At 47.6% G+C, this 23,023-nt stretch overlaps 1 protein-coding gene across 4 annotated transcripts in view; it reads left to right on the forward strand.

The window, feature by feature from the left end:
* The window catches only part of LOC101079286 (receptor tyrosine-protein kinase erbB-4), a 158,225-nt gene that overhangs the window by 52,479 nt on the left and 82,723 nt on the right, over positions 1-23,023 (forward strand). The window contains exon 1 of one of the 4 annotated variants that reach the window (XM_029840489.1): positions 11,109-11,210. The exons of the other annotated variants lie outside the window; for them this stretch is intronic. The gene's annotated coding sequence lies outside the window, so the exon portion shown is untranslated. Of the gene's footprint in view, positions 1-11,108; positions 11,211-23,023 lie in introns of those variants that run through there. 4 annotated transcript variants of the gene reach the window in all.

The raw sequence follows: 23,023 nt of genomic DNA on the forward strand, positions 1-23,023 counted from the left end.
AAGAGGCTTTGTGAAGACAATCCCAGCCGGCACTTTAATTTACCCACATTTTAGCTTTAATGGCCGCTTTTATTAACCAGCTCACCTCAGCTGAACTGAACCGGAACGCAGCAAAATGACGCCGTTGAGGTTTGATTTGCGGGATTTGCAGCCTGTTTCGATGGTTTCAGTCACCGCATAGTGCCCCCCCCGTGTGTCCTTGGGTTTCCTCCCACCTCCCAAAAACATGCAGTTCGATTGGACATAGATGGACGACTGCAGCCCGACAACACAAAAAACAACATTTCACTGCCTGGTTTGAAGCATTATTTCATTCTCATTCTACACCAGAACCTTTGGATCCTCAGAGGGTTTATTGTCATTCCTATAACACTTTAACACTTTCCATTTAACATGAAGCTGCATAATTAGTAAAACGCCAGCCTTCATTGTGATGCCCGCTCACTGCCACAGCTGTAGGCAGCTTGTTACCAAATCCCACCAGCTAACGTGCGTCAAATGTTGCGCCGCAGAAGACAATAGTAAGATAACATCTAGTATAGAGGATTTATTTGCAGATCATTCTGCCTCCACTGTTGTTTGATGTTTATTTACGACTTTGCGCTCATTAAATGATGTTAACTGTGTGGTGTTTATTCTGCTTCAGCAGAGGTCTGACATTTAGAACACTGCTGCAGGTCTCTTTTTAAGTCCCTTGCCTTTTCGCTACCCTTCTCCTCCTTTTAGTAACTTATCCACCCAATGGGAATTGTGTGTGTGTGTGTGTGTGTGCATGCACACTCAAGAGGTCCTGAGGTTTTGTTCTTTATAGGGGATTGCTTATCTGTGTGATTTACAGTTCAGTACTGAGCAAAAGAGTGGCGGAAGAGGCATGGCATCAATCCACAGCCACCTTGAGAGTGTGTGTGTGTGTGTGTGTGTGTGTCTAAGAAGACTGCATTTCAATAAACTTTGCCTCTTCCTCTCTGTGTCCTAATTGTCAAGCTGAAAAACAGATGGCGGTATGTGTCCATGAGGAGACACACACACACACACACACACACACATACACACACACGCACACACACACACACACACGCACACACACACACACACACACACACATACACACACCTTCATACATATATTACAGTACCACAGTCCCCCACAAGTAATGAATAATGTTATGCAGCATTATTGCGTTGGACCCTTGTTTTTGGATGCAGGCTGTCTCCTTCAATATGTCGTCCCGACTCTCCTCGCACCAGCGATCGGTTAAGGGACCCGGCCCCCGTTGGTGGTGTTCCTCAGCTCAGCGCTTGCCGTGCATGTCTACACCTCCACGTCCTCTAGGTGGACACCTGAAACACCACAGTTGTGGTGATTCAGCAGCTGTGCATCGGCACAGGCTGGACGTCTGGGTGCTGCAGCTTGTGCACGTTGGATGTGCCGCAGAAATCATTTATTCGGTTGCAGTTTGGAGCGACCAGAGATTCCCAACGCTTCCCTGAATTCCTGCATGAGCGGCAGGAAATGAAACGCGGATCAATCACAGCTGTCGTGATGAGGGTCAGAGCACCCATGTGATGCACCCATGCCCCCTTTCTAGCTAAGGTGCACTTTCTGAGCTGTGGTTTATGTCAGAAGTGTAACTCCTCCTTCGGATGGTTAGCTCGGCTAGTTCCTCCAGGTCTGAAATAAACTTGATATTAATTTCATTGTTTATGTGAATGAAGTGCAGCAGAGAGCCACACAGGGCTCCTGCAGGATGTTGCTTCCTCTGGCACTTTCATTGAAAAACTGTGGGTGCTATGATTTGTTTATTTATTTTCCAGAGTGCGTGTTTACTCGTGGTGTGCAGCCGCCCGAGTGTGCGCTTTTGGCAACCGGCTGCTGCCTTTAGTTTCAGAAGCGTTTCATTCGGAGCCAGATGAAATCCCTCCCGCCTCTACGGCAGCGATCAGACAGCATATCATGCAGCCGTTGCCGCGGGCTAAGACAGTCACTCGCACAGACACAGACACAGGTGGGATTTTGCTGTGTGTGTGTGTGTGTGTGTGTAGTCTGCAACATGGCTGAGGGCTTTATTACTCATTCCCAGTCGTATGTGCTTTTATAAGCATCATCCTGGAGAGGAAAAGCACGCGGGAAGGACAGAAACGCTAAAGAAGATAAATTGGAAGACAGGCAGAGTAAATGAAGGCTAAAAGCAGGCTAATATAGACATTACGTTAAAAAGTGTTGTTTTTTTTATCCAGAGGGGTGTTCTCGAGGGCTAAGTGTACAAGGATGTGCACTCTGTGGCACGCTAATAAACCACTGACATCAGAAAAACAAAAAGGCGGGTGCCTTGCCACGTCCCCTCATGGCGTAAAAATGAACCTGCGTTGGAGTTTTAGCGTGGCAGTTGATGGGAACGCGGCTCCTGCCTGCCCGGCTAACCTCAGCCATCAATCAAAGTTTGCCCCCTTTTTATCGAGTCAATCGCAGCAATGAGAAAAATTTGTACAACTGCAACATAATTGCGTCTAATCAACGGCCCGCAGAGAGAAAAGAGCAGCCTGCCAGCGGGGAGCTGCTTTTCCACTCCTCTTTGACGTCACCCCTGTGATTCCCCCCCCCCCCCCCGAAACCCTTCAGGTGTGAGTGGTTGGGCCTGTGCAGGTATACAGACCAGCTCTGTGAGCATCTGCTTTCATATTTGTGTGCAGGTCTGACCTTGATGTGCAAGGACCCGGCTGCTCGTTTTTCCGCTAATTAGTTTGTTTATCGTCCGCTTCCAAAGGCCTCTCTGTCGCACACCTATCAACACGCGCACTTGACGTGCACGTGTGTGTGAGAGCGCCTCGTGCGTAATGGCGGGCGGCAGGTAGAGAGGTGATGGATTGCCTGATTAGTGGTCTGGCAGGGCTCGGCTCGCAGATGGGTGGTTAGGTGTGGGCATCTGGCTCTGACGTGCACGCGCATGGCTGCGTGCAGAGGCGCGCGCACGGATCTTTAAATTAAAGATCTCTCTGTCAACTACTGTCCCCTGTTTTTTCCTTCTTTTTCTTTCCGTTGTCCTCCTGTCCCTTGCCCCCCCCCTGCTGATGCCTTTCTCATTAGTCAGGGTAATTGGCAGCGAAGGGGAACAGATTAGGCTGTTTACGCACCCGGATGTTTACATGTTTACACACACATGCATGTACACACACAGGAGGTACTCCTGAAACGCACCAACGTGCCACTAGCTGCCGCGACACCCCATATCGCCCCCCCCTCCCCCACAGAGATCCATGAACGGTGAGTCTTGGTCAGTTTATCATTGATCAACGAGTATGTGGGACGGTGCATCCATACCGGACCACTGGTGTCTCCGGGAGTCACCATCCAAAACGGGAAACTCCCCCCCCCACCACCACCTAAAAAAACCATTCATAAACTTCCATCTTTAGTCACCCCTGGGCCAGCCCCTTCCAGAAAGTTGGAGCCGGCGCTTTGCTGATCTCGCACCTGATTTCCGCTCCGTTGACATGCAATTTAATTCCATATGTGTTCCCGCGTCCGACCTGCAGGTGCTTGTGCAGTCGGCCGAACTGCTGACGTGACACAACTGTGTTTTTTTTCCTTTTCCTTTTTTTGATTCACTGTTTCCTATCAGTGAATTTCCTACCAGCACTGGAGGCAGCCGGCTGACAGCGCGGCTGTGAAGGGGGGGGGTGTTGCAATGCAGATTGTAACATTTGATAGGCACCCTGGCGTTTCCATCCCCCCCTTGATGATAATGCCATGTGTCGTGGGCTTATTTAGGCTCAAAGTAATATCATTTGTAGCATTTTCCGCTTTGCTCTGCCTTTGCTCCATAAAGCTAATTACAGTGCCAGGCTTTGGGATTGGGAAGGGCAAAGAGGGGAGAAAGAGGGTGGGGGGAAGCGAGTAAACAGGGGCTAATGACATTTTAAGGGCGGGGAACCACTTAAATTTATTATAATACAAAGCTAATGTGCACACCTTCAGCCTGAATGGTACGTGTGTAGCATGAAGTAGACAGATAGACGGATGGACAGACAGACAGATAATTGCGAGCCATTTTGAATTCTCTTTAGGGTAATTTAATCAAGAGCACGCCGGACCCTTATTCACTTAATTAAACCTCAGTGCAAAGATGTAATAGAATAAAGTCCGCGTCTCTCAAAACTGGGATAAAAACGCAGTTTCCGAGTTCTGACGTCTCGTCCTCCGAAAGGATTAACAATCAAACTCATAATGACCCAGACATAAACCGAGAGCTCCTGGAAAACTGGGACTCGGTAATACCCAAGGTGAGGACAAAACTGTCATAAATGGGGCTGTGATTTAAAGGCACTCTGTTTTTTTGGGAGGACACACACGTCGGCTTCAGAGAGGACCATGAATTATTTCACTTTCCCTCGTTCGGCACCTTCTGATCTGATTATTTCTTCTGCCAGGCGAGGCGCCGTTGGACTTACATGTGCAGTGTCGCGCGTACAGACTCCATACACGTGTTCCCAGCTCTTCCCCGATCTCCACAGACAGGTTTTTGTGTAAACAACACGTAGAAAATGGGTGAAGCGTCCAGAGAGATGAAGGAGCGTGTTGCTTCATCTGCCTGTCACCGCCGCGGCAAATAATACATCTGTCGCGCTGCTACTGCGCGCGTGTGAGCGTGTGTGTGTGAGTGTGTGTGAGAAACAGAGAGTGAGAGAGAGAGAGATGGTCTGTTTGTATTTCAGTCGTGTCCCCCATCAGACGCTGATGCTATCACATTTTTGCAAGTCTGGCCTGAAATGTCATTAAAGAAGCTGTTTTGTTAATCTTTGACATTTCTATTTCAGCACTGTCACATCTCAAATCACAGCAGATGTTTTTTTAATCACCTTTAACTGCTAAAACCACCGGTCAGCAGATATAATAACCCAGATCTGTGCCTCTCGGTGGCACCTGCGCGCCTCCACAGCCACGTCAAAGTTTGATATTTTGATTTTTAGTTGGGCTTCCGCGGCGGCGGGCCTTTTCCGACATCAGCAGCGGCGAAGCTGCCACTCGCAGATATTAATGTCGACATTTTGAACGGCTCCGTGATGAATGAGACACGAACTGAGGACAAGACGGCGTCTGCGGGAATTCTGAAACAATTTCATCTCTGCGCGCGTTTCATCACCAGTGATGTGCATTAATCTATTATTTGGTATCTCTGTCGTTGGTCTCTAGGACACCCGTGATGTAACCACAAAGCCTGTTCAGCACGTTGACTCAATTATTGATGCATCATCAGTGCGTATAAGCTAACGGCCGACTTCAGTCAAACCCAAACCCAGTGGCTGAGGCCTCAGTGATGGCTGTAATATGAGATATCCAAGAGTTTTGGACAACTCTCTTGTTATAATACCATTAAAGTTCTTCTGTCCAGTGGAACAGGACATCCCGCCGCCCCTGCCTCGTCCCCTCAAGGTCGGAGACTCCTCTGAGGAAGAGTTGGGATGCAGAGCGCTCATCTCCCCTTGGCTTTGCTCCTCCTCCTCCTCCTCCCTGCCTCATCGCCCTAATCCCCCTCTTCTGCTCCTCTCTGCCTCCTCCTTTTCTTCCCTTCTCCTGCACACTCCATTGCTTTTCATCTGGTCCGTGCACCTGATCCAAGGCTGACATTCGTGGGGGGAGTCAAGGTGCTTTTCTCTGTTCACTAATGTTACAAAAGGCAAAAAAAAAACCCAAAGGCCAAACCCCCCCAACAACAAGCTGTGTTTGTGCCGTTGATTGAAATTCAGGGCTGCTGTTGATAGCAGAAATCAACAGTTTGCCCATTTCTTTCAAGGCAACTGATTCGGAAAAACGACTGACAACTGAGGACGCCGCCCTGGCTGTATTTGGGCAGCCTGAGAGAGACTGCGTGGAACCGTCTGTGGTTTTAATGTCTGATTACTGCAAATGCACAGGGAGTTTTTATGCTTTGGCAGTCCCACGGGTCAAAAAATGGAGCCGCTTTCCAACATTTCAGCACCCGTCTTCAGTAATGTATGATGATGTATTTGTGTCTGCCACTTAATAGCACAGGGTTATGAAGCGATTCAACAATTCTTCCTAAGTGCAGTTTCTGTCACAGGAGTGTTCTGTTAAGCAGACATTTTCAATTTGCTTCCAAGTTTCAACTGTCACTTCTAAAACCTACTCTTTAGTGCATTTTATAACAATGGCTTTGTCATTTCTCTTCTCTAAAAGGCAAATAAATGTCATTTTGTGACAGTGTCGTGTCAGAACTTCCCCATTTCCATTACTCATAACAAAAGATGTTCGCTTTTTAACCAGGTGGTCAAATTTTTGATGCGTCGGCGAAGGATTCTGTTCAGCCGTGATACATACGTGGGTGGACAGGTGGATCCGGCCCCCCCTCACCGTGGCGATAAAAAGGTCTTCAGCTTTAGTCGTGGGGCTGGTTACATGTGAAGAGGAAAATCTGCCAGCGACACAGCAGAAAAGTGGATCCTGAGCACCTTCAGAAGCAACTGAACCAACCGAACAAGAGAATTATAAATCTGCATGGTTTGATTTCCTCAGTCTGGCCTGTAATGAGATTCTAATGAGCGCGAGGGTTGAAGGCTAGATTGGTTTGCTTTGGCTTGTTTTCTTCATTTTGCTTTGATTGTGAGCGTTTCCTCATTAGAACTTTAATGAAACCATGCGCATTCTTCAAAGCGACCGCTCCAATCGCAGCGTTTGCAGTTGTGCTGTGTTATATGGTCAACAACGGTTGCTATGGCAGCAAAGCATGTTGGCGTGTACATTTGGACGACTTTGCTAATTGCTAAGACCTTGGTTGTGTCTGTGGAATGCTGCGCTGTGGTCATGGCGACAGGTCATCGGTACATGTTCAGAGAATCACACACGTCTCAGTGATGCTTTAGAAGCACGTCACAAAACTGGTGAGTTCTGTCGTTTTTGCTAGAAAACAACCTCTGATTGGGCCAGCTGTCTTCCCAAAAATCGCTTTATCTTTCTCTGGGCTTAAGCGTTCTTCCCAGACCTTGGCTGGGGCCTGGAGGAGTCCCTGAGAATCAAGACCCTGCCTTGATCTTGTTTACTTAGTATTCAATCAGAGTGGAGAAGTGAGGAGGGTGAGTGAGGAAGAAGGGAAGAAAGGAGGGCAAGAAGAAAAGACAGAGCAGGGAAAAGGTGCCTAACTGACCCCTTCCTACCTGCTCTGCTCCCTGACTCTCCAAAGAGTTTCCTTCCTTTAGTAACTTTTCAAAGGCGGCAGTAATGACCTTTGAAGCCGCCATCAAAAATAAGTGTTTTTGTGTCCTTTTCCCGTTTTTGCCTGGCTGAATGCTGGAAGGGTTCAGGAGAGAAAGACCAGCCAGGAAATAAGGAAGCACGTTTCTCCTTGAAGATCAGTTTGGCATCGATGCCTTTGAGGTATTGTTATCTCAACATTTTCCCTTTTAATCCTTTTTGTTCCCTTGTCACTCTTCTCGAGGAGGAACAACTGGAATTTTCTTCTCTTTTGTTGAATCCAGCCTTCCTGAAATTCCCAAGAAGCTCCGTCATTGGCCGTCAAACCGTCTAATTGCGTGTCCTTCTTTCAAGCGACAAAGCCTTTGTCACATGTGCTCCTGTGTTTTGAATTTGATCATCTGGGACAATCTGGTCGCTCCTTTGTCATGGTGAGGAGACACCCACCATGTTGACTCTGCAATTAGCTGCCGTCTCCGGGAATCTCACACCTTTCAATCTGCATGAGTCTCGCTGTCAATCTGAGCTTGAATCTGGGCTCCGGTAGCTGGCAGGTCCTGATGCTAACGCGGGCCACGTGCTTGTCCGCTGTAGTGACGGTTCTGGTAGAAAGAGAACGCCCCCAAATCAAATTCAAAAACATCAACCTGGGAAGGCTGACGATAACAAATGCACCAGAACCAGAAAATACAAGCTGGCTCACCTTCACACGCTACCAGTTTGCCGCTAATTAACGTGTTTAGCTTTTTGTTTTGGTCCGTGATGGAACAGACCATTCAGAAATGGACCGGTACTCGGTCACGGGGCCAGCTGTGTTTATAAATGAATTACTTTCCTCACACACACGAACCGAAATGGGAACAGAGGCCCATCAACGCGATCTATTCGATTACAGCGGCTTTGCTCTGTGCTATTCCCTTCTGCTTTTCTTAACAACGGACTGAATATCCTTGAGTGAATAGAGGACAGTCAATCTCATTCCTCTGAGCCTTTTGTCACCTGTGCAGATCCAGACGCAGACAGTCCCCCTCGGCATCACAATGCGGGGGCCTCCGAGGCGGCAGCGCTAAGCGTTGCCTTCAACAACATGACTTGGCCTTTACCAGAGCTGCTTCTTCGGTTCAGATTCGAAGGCAAAGAATTTTCTTGGCGCCAAAAGACGTTTGAAGGAAGAGCTGGTGAAGCACGAACCGGATCTCTGATCAAACTAGACCCAGTCAGTTTTATAGTGAGCCGGGAAAATGTACAGCATCATAATCACCGATGACATAGTTGATGTTTAAGATGTTCAGATGTGAAGGGAGGGGACTGCCCCCCCCCACCTCTGGCAAGACTTTTCACCTCTTGCTCAAAACTTTCCTTCATTTCTACAAACTGTTGGAGAATTAGGGGCGTTTAACCTGCGCCTCAGACGTGATCCTGAGAGTCGTGGACCATCCTGACACTGTGTGTGTCACCAGGACAGATGTGAGAGTCAAAGTGGAATAAAAAGTCCAACACTTTGGACGGAGACCGAGGTCTCTTTTGTTGGACGCCTGATTAACCCAAGGTTGTAGGCTTCCATCACACACACTTCAGACAACAGTAGGTGATGAACACAGACTAGTAAATAATAAACAAAAACATCACATAATGAGACTTTGTTCTGATGAGCTATTTTACGTTTTAGTTCCCATTTATTTCTGCGTTTTGAGAACCGCGCTTAAACCGTGTCGGCACCTTATGACTCCGCTGTTTAACTTTGGTTAATGACTTTTCATCTTCGCTTCGCTGCTTTCTTTAATTACCTTTTCCCACCATAACTGTGATTATCAAATGGGATCGTTCCTCCCAAGATAGTGGATGTTATTGCTTTGCATGGCTCCTTTTTAAACAGTCAACATGGAGCTTTGTTGTTTCACGGTGATTTATGAGGTGATTTATGATAACAAAGCACTACGTCCTGTGTTGCCCCCCCCCCCCCCCACCCCCCTTGCCCCCAGACACCTGAGAAAAAGGCGGAAACAAGCGTAGGAGATGTTTGTCTTTTGAACTTCATAGGAGTGAGGTGCTTTTAAAACGCTCCCAGGTGCCTATTTTTCTTAGATCTGAGGAGGAAGGATGAGGGAGGGGGCAGGAGAGGGGTGAAGGAAGAGAGGTGGAGGTGGAGAAGAGCAGAAAAAGTGCTGGAAGAACAGAAGCACAAGAGTGCGAAAGAGCAAGAGTGTCCCGCCGAGGGTGGAATTGTTAGCCGCCGCTTTTTATGTTTTAGAGGAAGTGGATTGATTTTCCCTTCTGTAGCCCTTCTGTCTCACTAGCTCTCCTTACCGAGGTTGATGCTAGCAAAGTCTTTTTAAGCAGAGCTGCCGCGCTTGGAAACCAGACGTCCAACCAAGAGGCCAAATGTTTGGAGGCGGCTGTGCAACAAGGCCATTAAGAAAGAGCAGGGCGGTGCATTTACTATGGAATATGTGCTGGAAGCTTTCCAAGTAAACAACATTAACTTCAGCTTTGTTGGTAGTTGCTTGCTCATCTCAAACACTAATGTGAAGTTATTAAACAGCAGGAGTCACTTGCGCGCCGCCCCATTTATGGCCTCTATCACCTTCCTATGGGACAGAAGTGGACCCGTTTGTCTGAGTCACACACGCTGGCCCTCCCGATGCAAACATTAACCATGAAGGAAAGATCTTTCTGCTGGGGAATAGCGAAGGTCACAGGTGAAGGTCAAAAGAGTTGTGAGCTACAATGCAGCCATTTCAAATTAAGAGGAAGACGAAATGCTGCCACAGAATGGGCCCGGAATAAATCTGGAGCTGTAAAACCGGCTCTGTCCGTACTGCCCACCCTCATAAATCGGCGTCGCCCTGCCACCAGCGCCTTCACACGTACTTTATGACAAAGTCAGGTGGAAGAGAGAACAGCAGCTGGAGTGCTCGTAAATCACAACAACGAGGGAGGTTGATGGCTGACCGGTGACAAAAAGAAGTTTGCTATCCGTCTTGTTACGTCCATGTCAGAACTCCCACCCGTGTGGGGAAACTGTAACTAAATGACCTTTGGACTGTAATTGGTGGGAAAAAAAAGATTAGCAAGGATGCTAGTAAAAGCTAGCGCCCCATGTAAACAGTAGATTAACAACCTGACGCTGGCAAAGTGTGAGCGGCAGTAAAAAAACAATTGCTGGTAATAAAAATAAGATTTTGAAACATCACAATGTGATTTAATGGATAGATGAGCTCAGGTGGCTGGAAAGTAACTTCAGGAGATGTTGATTGATTCAATCAAGGATGTGCAGAAGATTTTCCTAATCATATATCCGTTTACTCAAGACATGGTGTCGTGCGTTGGTGATCCGCCTGTGCATTGTGGATAAACACATACTTGCTGGGATGTCATTCCAGGGGTTGTTTTAATAAAGCTTCCCCCGCTGAAATCATATTGAAAACCAATTGACTGGTGTAATTCTCAGATTACAGCAGAACGTAATGAAAGGCAACTTCAAAACAAGCCGGCGAGTCGTAATAAAAGACTGCAATGCAAATCAAATGCCACAGTTATGAGGTAAACTTTAATTGAATTCGGCCCCGTGGCTCATTGTCCTGCTGTAGATTTATGTACGACAGCGTCGCGTCAGAAGATCAATGCAGCTAAAGTCCTCAGACGTGTTAATGTGAATTATTTGTGGTGTTTTGGGGAGATCTGTCTTGCTGTGAGGTGAAGGAAATGAATTCACCTGTGGACGATTGTGCTCACGCAAACTGTTTTGAGAAGCTATGTTTCTTCCTTTATGGAGCCATTTTGTCAGGATCCCCGTTTGAATGAAAACCAACTTTCTCTCCCTTGATTTTTTTTTAGAATTATGACACTGCTGCTCTTTACTTCCCCCTAACCTTGTGTTCAGGGTCAGATTTGTGGCCACGGAGGCAGTTTTTGGCGACAGTCATTGAAGAAATGACAGCAGCAACTCAACTACTTCCTGGAGACTGTTGAAGTCCTTGAACTACCCCCGATTCAATTCTAAGGTGAATTATTGAACTGCATTTAAAAAAAAGGCTTTCTCCCGTGACCAAACTTCCTGTCTGAATTTGGCTCGCATTAGCATCACGCAAACATCTTTAAATCGCATCATTTGGCCCCAACTTCTGTGGTTTGACACAGTTGGTGTGTTTCTTTCTGCCGGGCTTCTTGTGTGCCAGCTTGTGTAATCACATGCAGACATTAGCTTAGCGAGACCAGCTCTCCGCCACGAAAGAGATTTCATGATTACAGCGCTAACCCAGATGCATGAAGATTCGCAGATGAATGGGGGTCGAATCTCGCAGCCCATTTGACATTCCCTCCATCAATTCTCCAAACGTTTTCTTCAACTTTCTCGTCCCGATTCACGTGCTTCATGGAGCCCGTCCGCTGCTCTTTCAGGAAAAGCCATTTGAAGAGTTTTGATGCCGACGTGCTTGAGCAACGCACCCCCCCCCCCCCCCCCCCCCCATTAAACCCATTAAACCTCCCCTGTTTCTGGCACGAGGGCGTTCATTAGATGAGAGCTCAGAGTTGTGTCATTAGCACCGTGCGCTGCCTCGCCCCACACTGTTCCTTTATGGCACATTTCACTCCCAACTAGGTCAGGCATGTTTGGATGGCAGGCGGAACTAGTCCGAGCTCCAGGAAGGCATGTAACCACCCAGGCCATACATGCACGTCTGTTTGCCAGTCATGGAAAGTTCAGACTCCAGCTGGAAAGTCTCACAGCAGCTCATTAATATTCCAGCCAACGCTCCCTCCATCGACTCTGCTGTCAAACTTCCACAAACACACACCGGGTGAAATAGGTATTCTCCTGGGGTGGAGCTGGATAATCATGCCGCAGCACCTCTGGCAAGGCTAATTAAACCAGGACATCTGCGTCCTCTTCCACATCTGGAGCAGGTGGCACCTTCGCCTGCAGATCTTCCCCTCATTCCACCACCTCTGTACCGCGCTGCTAAACAATGATGACTGCAAGGGCGTCCACACACACACACACACACACACACACACACACACACACACACACACACACACACACACACACACACACACACACACACACACACAATCTCTTCAAACAAAGTTGATGGTGCAGTTAAACCATCTTTTCGGATCAAGGGCAAAGAAGAACTGAGCTGATACATGTTTCTCAGCCCCAAAAAAGGGAGTAAACGCGCGCTAATCGAAGTCACTTCAGAAATAATGATTGCCACATTTATTCTATAAAATAGTAATATTCTGTGCTCGATCAGCAGTGCCGTATCTGGTTCTGGAGACAGAATTCTGAACACTCCGGCTTGTCCTTTTTTCCCTCCATTCTTTGCCTTCCCTGCTTTGCTCTCTGCTGAATTCTGACACAAAAGTGAACCTTTCAAGCTGAAATCTCTTTAAAGACACATTCAAAGTCTCAAACGGGCCGGTGGGGATTGGCGAGGGTTTATCTGAGCAAAATCAAGGCAGACAGTGATTCAGATGGGCTGGTAGGATTTGAGAGGGTGCCGGGTGTTGAATCAAAGCCAGCCGGAGCCTCCAGGGTCCTCCATCACACCGTCCCCCTTGGGAAAAGACCAAACTGTTGTCTTTTTATTAGCATGTCCTCTAGAGAATGGCTGTGTCAACAGAAGCTTTTCCCTTTTTTGAAACAAAAAGGTCATTTCCAGAATTCAAACCCCCCCTCTCGTCTTGGCTTTTGATGTCTTTTATAGCATCATTAATCCGAATTCACGTGAATTCTCTCCATTGTTCGGATTATCGTTCACTTCATTATCTCCATCTCTGCTCATTTTAATTAAAACTTTCATTCAAACGACTCCTAATTTGTCTGACTTTCTTTCTTCCGTGACCCCGTAGCCTTCACGGTGTGTCCCTCGAGCGTCAGCGCTCATGGCGGGGCTGCTGCCCGAGCGTGGAGAAGCTTGCTGGGTCCTGGGGGCACGTGTGACGGCGCTGACAGGTCCCGGGAACGCCACTGTCACTGTCCCGGAGCCAGCAGGTCGGCCTGATGCAGCCGTCAATAAACTGGCGAGAGATGGCCGCCGTTGGTGAACGTGCACGTGCTTCCCGCTCTCTCACAAATGTGCATGCTGTGTATTTGCAGCACATGCAAAATGAAACGCCAAACAAAGATTCGTCCTGCGCTTGGCAGGAGAACACGCGTGTACCCCGGCGGGTCCTTTGGGAGCTTCTGACAGCTCTGCCCTGAGCTTCCAAACCGTCTCGGGGAGCTCCAAACACCCACTGCAATTACTCTTTCCTGCTGACTGCACCTGCACAACATAATTGTGAAGCCTTCTGGGGCTTTGTCAATGACGGTAAAGACGTAAAAAGGGAAGAAAAAAAAAACCCAGGCGCTCCGGCTGTGCTGCAGGACTGCGACGCAAGGTTATTCCACATCACAGAGACAGCGGCGTCTTGGCTGGCTGCGCCTGTTGGCCTCTCTGTTGTTGTTTACTGAACGACACTTTCAGAGCTGCGAAGGAAAATTGAATTAGCATCCACCACGACGCTGTTTGTGCGGATATTCTGTGACTAATTCACACGACTTGAACTCCGCGAGGCAAATCTCATCGAGGTGGCGCTTCGGACGGGCTGGGATTATCGAATAGTGATGCCTGGCGAGCTGTCGTTTAGGTTTGGCGTTAATGGCCGGAGAGCCGGTTTTAATGATCTGACGTTTAATTAAGCTCTGGTGGTGCAACGAGGGCTGACTGAGATCAGGGGAACGAGGCGTCTTCCAGCGCCACGTTAATGAAACTGGCAGCGGATCATTGTCTAACGAGGAAATTGAACTTGTATTGTCCTTGAATTGGTTGTTGAAACTTAACGTCTGAAGAGGCTATTCGGTAAAAAAACCAAAATAAATGTCAGATTTATAGAAATAAACGTATTAATGATGCAGGTTTAGAAGGACAGCGGGGTTGGTTTGAGAAGGCATCAAGTAAAACAATATATGGTCTCAGCTAATTATTAACAAACTACCTTAAAATTGAATAGTTAAAACTCCCACCTTCAAAGGCAACAACAACAACAACAAAAATATATATATATCAGGTGTGTTGTGATTTGGAGTTCCTGTTCTGAGCTAGAGAAACCTTCACATTTATCTAGCATGCCTGAAAGTGGGTGCGAACCTCTCAGGGAACAGCTTGAAACACCTTGTTCAAATGTCAATTATCTGGTGAACTATTCATAATTACACTCCGGATGCGCTGCTGCTTCACACCATTGTGCAACCACTCATTCACAGGCCGCCCTTCTCCACGCTAAACCGTAAACTCGACACGGTTGTGGTGGACAACGTGTGCTGCTGTTGTTCTTAAACTGTGCCACTTGACCGACTTAATCTTCCCTTTTTTTTTCCCATTTTCTTCTGACCTCCCTCCTTTCAGGGCTGTGGTGTAAAAGGAAGCCGCCCTGCCTTTGTCCTGAGAGATAACCCGTGCTCGCTCCCCGTCCCTTTCCACACCAGTGACACCCCCGCTCATCCCAGTCTGCCTTTCTTATTCTGTCACTTGTATGCCAACTGGCACCGAGCACTTAGACACCCCCCCCCCATCATTTGCCAGCACTGTCAGCTCATGTGGAAGGCAGCTTCCCCCACGACTGCCCACCTGACACTGTTTATGTCAAATCCCACAACAGCCGAGTGGGCACGGCTCTGGTACTCAATGTCACGTCCGACAGACCGAGCCTGTGTTACATCAGTGCGTCCTTTTTGGGTGGAAAACATTGCCAGCTTCTCTCTCAGTGGAGGCGCTTATAACAGGCTGTTGGCTGCGAGCGGCTGCGTCCTATTGTCGCCAACAGGAAAAGTCAAACCCTGAAATTGCTCATTTTCGGCGTCCTCAATCAAACAAGTCCAGCAATTAGCCTCATCTTGTAGCCAACAAGCTACACTTGTAAATTGGCCACTGTGAGGTTTGCTCGTGTGTCTGAGGCCTAATCTCTGTTATTTTAGCACCATAAGATGCATTTAAGTAATGGACTGGAGTGAGTGGATTCCTTTCTAAGGTGCAATGAGATTATTGGCTCCTTCAAAAGATCCCTGTGGTCAAAAGTCAGCCGTATGACTCTCTGGGGAGGACATCACATGGGTAAACAGTAATTACAAAAAAAACAGACTTTTCCCAAGTGAAAGGAGTGAATTTATTGCGGAGGAAGCAAGGATATTAAAGCTGGAACCACTTTCTCTGCTTCATTTAGCAGGAAACAGGAAGTAGAATGGCGATGACTTGAATTATTTTTTCCAATACCGCGCAGCCCCCGCTCATCAAACGGAGATGTGTTTCCTTTCCACGCCGATTGCCTTTACGTGTTCTCGCCTAAAGAAAGGACGTGGTTCATCCGTTCGTGTCTGAATAGGAAATTGAGTTGCTGCTTTTAACTTGTAAAGAGAAATTAAAGGAGTAGCTACACACGTTCTGCCTCAGCCAGGCGAGTGCTAAAGGTCAAAGTGTTCATGCAGAGTGGACGCTTTGCCAGATACGACTATTTCAGACATTAAAGATCAATAGAATCGTTTTTTCATCCATCCATCCATCCATCCATCCATCCATCCATCCATCCATCCATCCATCCATCCATCCATCCATCCATCCATCCATCCATCCATCCCAGTGAGCGTGTGTGTCTTTTAAAGAGTCAGGATGATCAAAGCAAATTCCTGATGTGCGCATCTTTTATGTAGAAAAGCTTGTTTGATCTTTCACTTGGCGCGCAGACAGCAGACGCCCCTCTAACCTCCCGGAGGAGCGAAGGTTTGCCTTGAGGTTCTCTGACGCTGTGGAACCCCAACCGGCCCTTGAGAGCCATCACAGATTTAAACTCATCATTGGGGGATCGGTTGGATCGCCACCGTGCTTAAATGGCCTGTTTTTCCTGAGGTGAAAGCAGGTGGAACCGGCGAGACAGACGTCCAACTCACACAAGACCCCCCCCGCCGAGCGTCTGGCAGGTGGCGGCTGATTGCTGATGGAGGCCCGTAAACACGAGGAGACGAAACGGCGACGCGAGCGGAGCGTGTGTTGCACGCGCACGCTTCTCCCCTCAAACACACAATCGTCGGAAGCAGCGAGGCATCAGCGGCGTGCGCGCGCTCCAAAGGGAGCGCTTCACTCTGGCGCACACTTGAGCGGGTTTGATCTCTCCACTCGTCTGCATTCGCGTCTCCGTCTCTTCTCGCTCTTCCTCCGCTCACACTTTGCGCTCCATTCGCCTCCTTTTTGCATGGACGCATCGGGGATGGAATTTCAACACGCCGCGTGTTGTCCTGCACTGGAGCTCCCGGGATTTTACCCCCCCTCCCGGCGACCTTTTTGTGAGTCACATGTGTGCACTTTATTTTACCCAGATCCAGTTTCCGCATGTTTGAACTGATCTCTGGAAGCGCTCATCTTACACCTCTGTAACCACAGACAGGACCACATGGAATGGAAGAGTTCCATCCCTCCTCAGCCTGTCACACAACTCCTGACTCATCAGACTGTCGCCACCACCCTCCATCGGCAGCTCGCACCACAAAATTATTGTACCTTTTGTAATAAGACTATGGATCTCTTGAGGAATGGCTTCGCCACTGCTGTTGATTATATTGAAAGGCCGTTGTTTTATATCCTGCGAATGTCAGATTTCTGCTATTTACATCCCTCAAGTGCAGCGCGCCAGCGAATGGATATTGATTTTTGTTCTTTTGCCAAAGATGAATGGGAGCGGCCGTGAAACAATAGGGCAGGCGAAGAGAGCTGAGTCGAGCGGAATTGAGGGCTGAAGACGTGATGGTCGGCGTCTCCAAACGCCAGATTTAGCTTCTTCGCCCAGTCGCTCGGACTCGGTCGGGTTTGGTCGGATCTCTGAACAGAATCACTGCCATGTTTTGCTGTCGGCTCAGTTTTCTGACTGGGATGCAGCTCAGGATGTGATTGGCTGTTGCCCCGTTTTTAGCCTGATTGTCAACTCTGGACTATCTTGTGCCGAGAGCTACAAACCGTGGAGCCAGGCTGCACCCCTGCCTGGCCCAAACCTTCATCTTTTTCTTTTTACAGGAGGGAAAAAGCCCCCTCACAATATTTGCCCCGCATCAGCAGTTTGGGATGTTCAAAGATATTATATTTTCTTGCTTTTCACTGATATGATTCATCGGCAGAAGTTTGTTCTTCAGGTTATCGTTTCACTGCTTTTCCCAGAATATCTCCAAACCCTAGAGCCCATTTCACTGTAACAGCTTTGCAGGCATCAGGGCAGATGTTTGGTTAAAAGGCTAATCTTGACCTTGGAACCAAAAGTCTGCGTCACTAGCTCAATGCAAGGTTTATTATCAGTTGGCTCAGTTGTGTCACATAGCCTCAGCGCAAGTTTTACTCGGAACTCTGGATTTTCCAAATTCAAGTTTATTTAAGGTTAATCAGAAATGATGTGAGCGATGTCTAATTCAATATGGGAACATTTGCCAGCTGCTGGTCTCATCCAAACCTGTTTTCAGCCATAAAAGCCTCTGAATCTGTATTTAAAATGGTCTGTTTAAAGCATCTTTCACTCAGGGGTCCCACCTACATAAATACCCTTCACAAATGGAGCCATTCTGTTAACAGCTGCCATCAAAGTGCACTGCAGGGGGCAGTAACGAGCCAATTATTGCCAACGTTGACAAACAAGAAAGCAAGTAAATACGTAAACATGATTTATTAAGATAGGGGAACATTTTTGTCCGGGGAAGGGTGAGCTCAAAGAGTGGGGGACGTGAGAAAGAAAGAGAGAGGGGGAAAATAAGAATATGACAGCAGTAGAATAAAGTGTGTGTGTGTGTGTGTGTGTGTGTGTGTGTGTTGGGGGGAGTACAGATAAATGAATGACATTTTGGATTCTCTCAGCAATAAAGCTTCTCCCCAGACACAGCCTGTCTGGGTTTAGATAGAGGCCGTCACATCCAAGGGCTCATTTGCCTTTCAGTTGCTCATTACATCCAAACCAAACTTATTTCCTCCTTTGGGACCCCCCTCCCCCCCTACACACACACACACACACGCGCGCACACACACACACACACACACACTGACACATCAGCGACACATCAGTGACAGCGCCGTCATGATTTTTGCATCCCTGTTTGTAAAATGTGTGTCAGATGATGATGTGTGTCTGTTTCCACATGTCTTTAAAGGAAAAAATTAAGTGTATTTTCAGAGAGGTGCCTGTGGGGGTGTGTGTGTGTGTGTGTGTGTGTGTGTGTGTGTGTGTGTGTGTGTGTGTGTGTGTGCTTCCCTTGAAGGACAGGTAATATTCACAATAACTCAAATGAATACATCTCGCACAAATTGGATAAACAAAATCTGATTAATAAAAGGGGCAGAAGCTGAGCACACAGGGGCACGCTCAAACACGTGCACATGCCGGAGGCATGTCCTGTCCGAGTTCGGATCCTGAAACACGAAGGCATCACGGCATTCCCAAACCTTCCTCCGTAATGAGTTCTCCCATATGGTTCCAACTAATATTCTGCCTTGAGCCATGGACACACACACACACACACACACACACACACACACACACACACACACACACACACACACACACACACACACACACACACACACACACACACACACACACACACACTGTGCGTGATCACAAGCAGCCCTTCTGTGCTACATTAACTGCAAACCTCATTTTCCCACAAAGAGAAGCCACTGGCTGAAAATTGGCTGGGACGAATCATTAAACTTGTGGACTGACACACACACGCACACACACACGTATGCGCGCACACACATGTACGCGCACGCGCACACACAAGCATGTATTTCTACAGGCAAACACACACATATGTCTATTTGATAACTGGCACGGCCCTCTCCCACCCCACCTAGTGGGTGATTTTCCAGCCCCCACTGAGTAATGATTGCTCTTTTGATGAGGAGGTCCTTTTTGTGTGTGTGTGTGTGTGAGTGTGTGTGTGTGTGTGTCTGTCCCTCTCCCTCAACACGCTTGCCTTTTTCCATGATGTGGATTAGACAGACGTATGGAATGATAATGGACGGCTGCCACAGGTGTAGGGGGATGGGGGGTAATATAAGAGAAAAGTAGGAAACTAATACTTAAAATAAGACTGAGGATGATGATGGGAAGCAGCTAAGCGGGATGAAGGCAGAGACCCCGCTGAGAGGTGATTGATGGCGTTGAGACCTGTTGACCCTTCATCCACGGCGTTTCTTTGGATGGAAATAACGACATACTAATAAGCAGAACCTAATAGGAATATTTCTTCTGTGGTGGCCTTTCTGTCAGGATGGGACTCTCCAGAGTATTGTCCTTATTTATTATTTATTTAGTTTCACCTTTCTAAATAATTCATGACTAATATTTTAAAATGCTCAGTGTTCATCCTGTCAGTCAGGTGTTGCCTCGCTCTGGCAGGTTTAATGAGCTGCGTCAGGGAAATTGGGTTTGTTTGGCTTGTTTCCCCTGGGTTTTGCCTCACAGGCGCCACTCTAGCTTTCCCTCCTGTCTGATTGGTAGGAGGGAAACCGGCGTGAGTTTGGAGTCTTAATAAAGGGGCTTAAAATCATTACAGATGTGATAAACAAGTAATTTCCTCAGTTGTCACATCACTTTTTATGTGGAGGGTCCAAATGAACTTCTTTGGAGGACAAAACAGAGATTTTCTCACATCCAGTGGGACACAAAAAATGGAACAGGGAGAAAAGGGAAAGATGTCAGTGTGTTAAAAAGCGTAATGAATGGGAGTTTTATTATTAACTGTTGAAGTATTACCATTCTATTAACCAAGGGCAGCCAGAAAAGTGCACTTTTAATTTGTACTATCAGTCATTTTGCAAGAGTAGGTGAAGGCTTTTTATGTTTGCTATCTGGTTTTGGGAGTATAATTCTTTATGTGATTTACGGTTAAATCGGTGTCAGAGCTGAGCCCATAAGCCCCTCGGCTGCTTCGTCAGCACCGTCTCAGACCGCCTGTGCCTTTAGAAATGATGATGGTGACGGCGGTGGAGTGATTAGCGGGATGAAGGCTGGCGGGCGCGGTAATAACCCGCCAGAACTGACGCTACATTGGCTCCTGGTCTGTTTGAAGCCCGGCCGATGGGAGTGGAACGGCTGAGGTGCAGGACACGTGCACTGAGGAGATGGAGGGTGGCTTCAGCTCAGAGCCAATCCAGCTCTTTCTCTGTGTGCAGCTGCTCTTTTATGTGCATTATTTCAGAAATAAACATCTCTCTTTTTTTAAGATGAACCTAAATCTCCCACCCAGAACTAGAGAAAATCGTGGATTGAGCGAAACTTTGTGTCAGCCTCAGCCGGAGCAGCACCGTCACATGTCTGTTGCACTTCTGTACCACGCACGCTCTGTTACGCCAACAACTTTTGACTGACAGCAGCACAGTTTGATGTTCACCCATGTGCGTCTGTGCTCGTCACTTCATTTTAACCATTTATGATCAGAGACTCGTGAAGCTATAGAGCTAAAGCCACACGTTTGCATGAAAGCAAACTCGTGTCATCGAGATTGTGATGTGAGTTCGCTCAGAAATCTTGTTACGTTAACTGGGCTAAAGGCTGAAAGAAACTTAAAAAATACCACCCTGAAATGTCTCCATGTTGGAACTCCAGTAAATAGAGCTGAGGTCTGATGTCAGAGCCTGGACTGCGCTCCGTGGTGTGTTTGTGTCGCTTTGCTGACCCACGCTGTTACCGTAGCCGCCCACTCGGCGAGCCATTACAGCGCAGAGGTCACAACCCTCTGCGCCAGCTAGCTGCAGACGCTTTTATTCACCTGCTGGAAGCTCCTGATCTCAATTTTCTGACAGAAAGGGAGTGTGCAGGCGAGCAAATGAGACTTGGTAATTGCTGTCCTTTAAGCCTCCTTTTAAAACCTTATTTTGCGGCACATGTGGTACGCAGTCCTGTTGACATTTACATGCGTTTTTAAATAAAGAGAAGGAAAAATGAAAAGAAACCCATGAAGGGGATTTGCTACAAGCAGATGAAAGAGATCACCTTCAATTGAACGACCTCCAATAACCTTGAAGAATATGTAAGGCTCGCAGGTTTGCTTAAAAGTGGCTCAAATTGAAAGGTTACCTGAGTGGAACCGGGACTGGCCTTTGACCTTTTAGTTTGATCCAAATCAAAACGGCAGATTGTTTGTCGGATTATAATTTGCAGCAATCCACCCGGAACGCAAGCAAGCACTCTGGGAACTGAAACAATTCAGGGATCTGAAGGAAAATGATGGAGGATTTCACTGTAAATGCCAAAGGAGAGAAAATGAATGAGACAAAAGATGGACAAGTGGAAAAGAGGACAAATTAGCCAAAAACTAGGGTGGCAAGGACAGCAGTGTGATAGGAGGAGGACACAATGAAGACATCACTGCGAAAGGGGAGATGCGGGAAGAGAACTGAGGACGAATGGAGCTCAATCTGTCCGTGAGAATAAAGCTGTGAAGGGAGCGTTTGCCTTCACCTCTCACGTTCCTCACGGATCAGAATCTGGCTCTGTGCACACTCGCCTACAGACCTTCCCTCTGTATTCAAATACCGCTTCTCTGGGAAACGCACCAGCGCTCCGTCGTCGTTACCAAACTTCCTTTTTTTTTGGTCCCAGTAAGAGCGGCGTGCGACAGGATTAAGTTGTAATTCAAGTTAAGGAGATTAAATTCGGCTTGGAATGAAACTTGAAGGACTCGGCAACAGCCAGACTGAGCCGCAGAGCTGCTTTCTCATTTTTGACTGGGCAGAAACCAACGAAGAAGACATCAAGACCAAACCGTCGTTGGCCAGAAAACTCATTCAAGTCAACCAAGAAACCCGGTCCTGCTCAAGGTTTCTTCCTGTTAAAGGGAATTTTTCTTGGGGGACTAACTGTGGATTCCTATAAAATTGAATGGAATTCCATTTTTGGGACAATCGGAGAGTCCGCACTCCCATAGCAAGCATTTATCGCTCCGTTTGTCCGTCCATCACCCACCCACTCGTCTCCTTTGAGTTTACTTAAGCCTGCAGGACAGTATTAACTGTGGGGAACCCAACCCGTTGGCCTCTGTGTGTGTGTGTGTGTGTGTGTGTGTGTGTGTGTGTGTGTGTGTGTGTGTGTGTGTGTGTGTGTGTGTGTTTGGGGGCAGAACCAGCAGAAACCCTTAGTCTCAAGAATGACTTGCAGTGACCAGAAACTACTCAAAGAAGGCAGAAACCAGAGATTAGATCCCAGCTCTGAGCTGAGGAGTCTTGATTGTCCTGTAGAAGTCGGCTGATTTGACCTCCCCCATTAGATGTCAGAGACAAAACGTGAAGTTTTCGGATGATTTTTATCCACATGTGATTTTCCAATATGTCTTGTTTTGATGAATTACTGTTGGCCATAAAACATTTGGTGAAAGGAACGATGAATGTTCAACGGCAGATATCAGCTCCTGTCTCTGTCTCTGTCTCGCTCTCTCTCTCTTTTGCACACACACACACACACACACACACACACACACATGCACACACAGACAGAGACAGACACACCGGAACTGTCAACTGGACATGCCCCCCGTGTCACCCGATGCATTAACATGGGGGACGAGTCAATGGCTCAATACTTACATTACCCACGACAGAGGTGCCAGGAAGAAGAATAGAGGAGGCAGCAGGGGGGTGGACACAGAGAAATAGATGGCTAAGGGCAGAGGAAAAGAAATTAGGAAAAGAGAGAGAAGGAGGGGGGGGTGGGCAGAGGTGCAGCTGATGGATCCAGACACTTTCGAAATGAGCCCAGAGAAAAGAACGTTTACAGTAGCGTGTGTCTGCAGGAATGCTAA

Source organism: Takifugu rubripes, chromosome 8, assembly GCF_901000725.2.
Source record: "Takifugu rubripes chromosome 8, fTakRub1.2, whole genome shotgun sequence".
Lineage (NCBI taxonomy): Eukaryota > Metazoa > Chordata > Actinopteri > Tetraodontiformes > Tetraodontidae > Takifugu > Takifugu rubripes.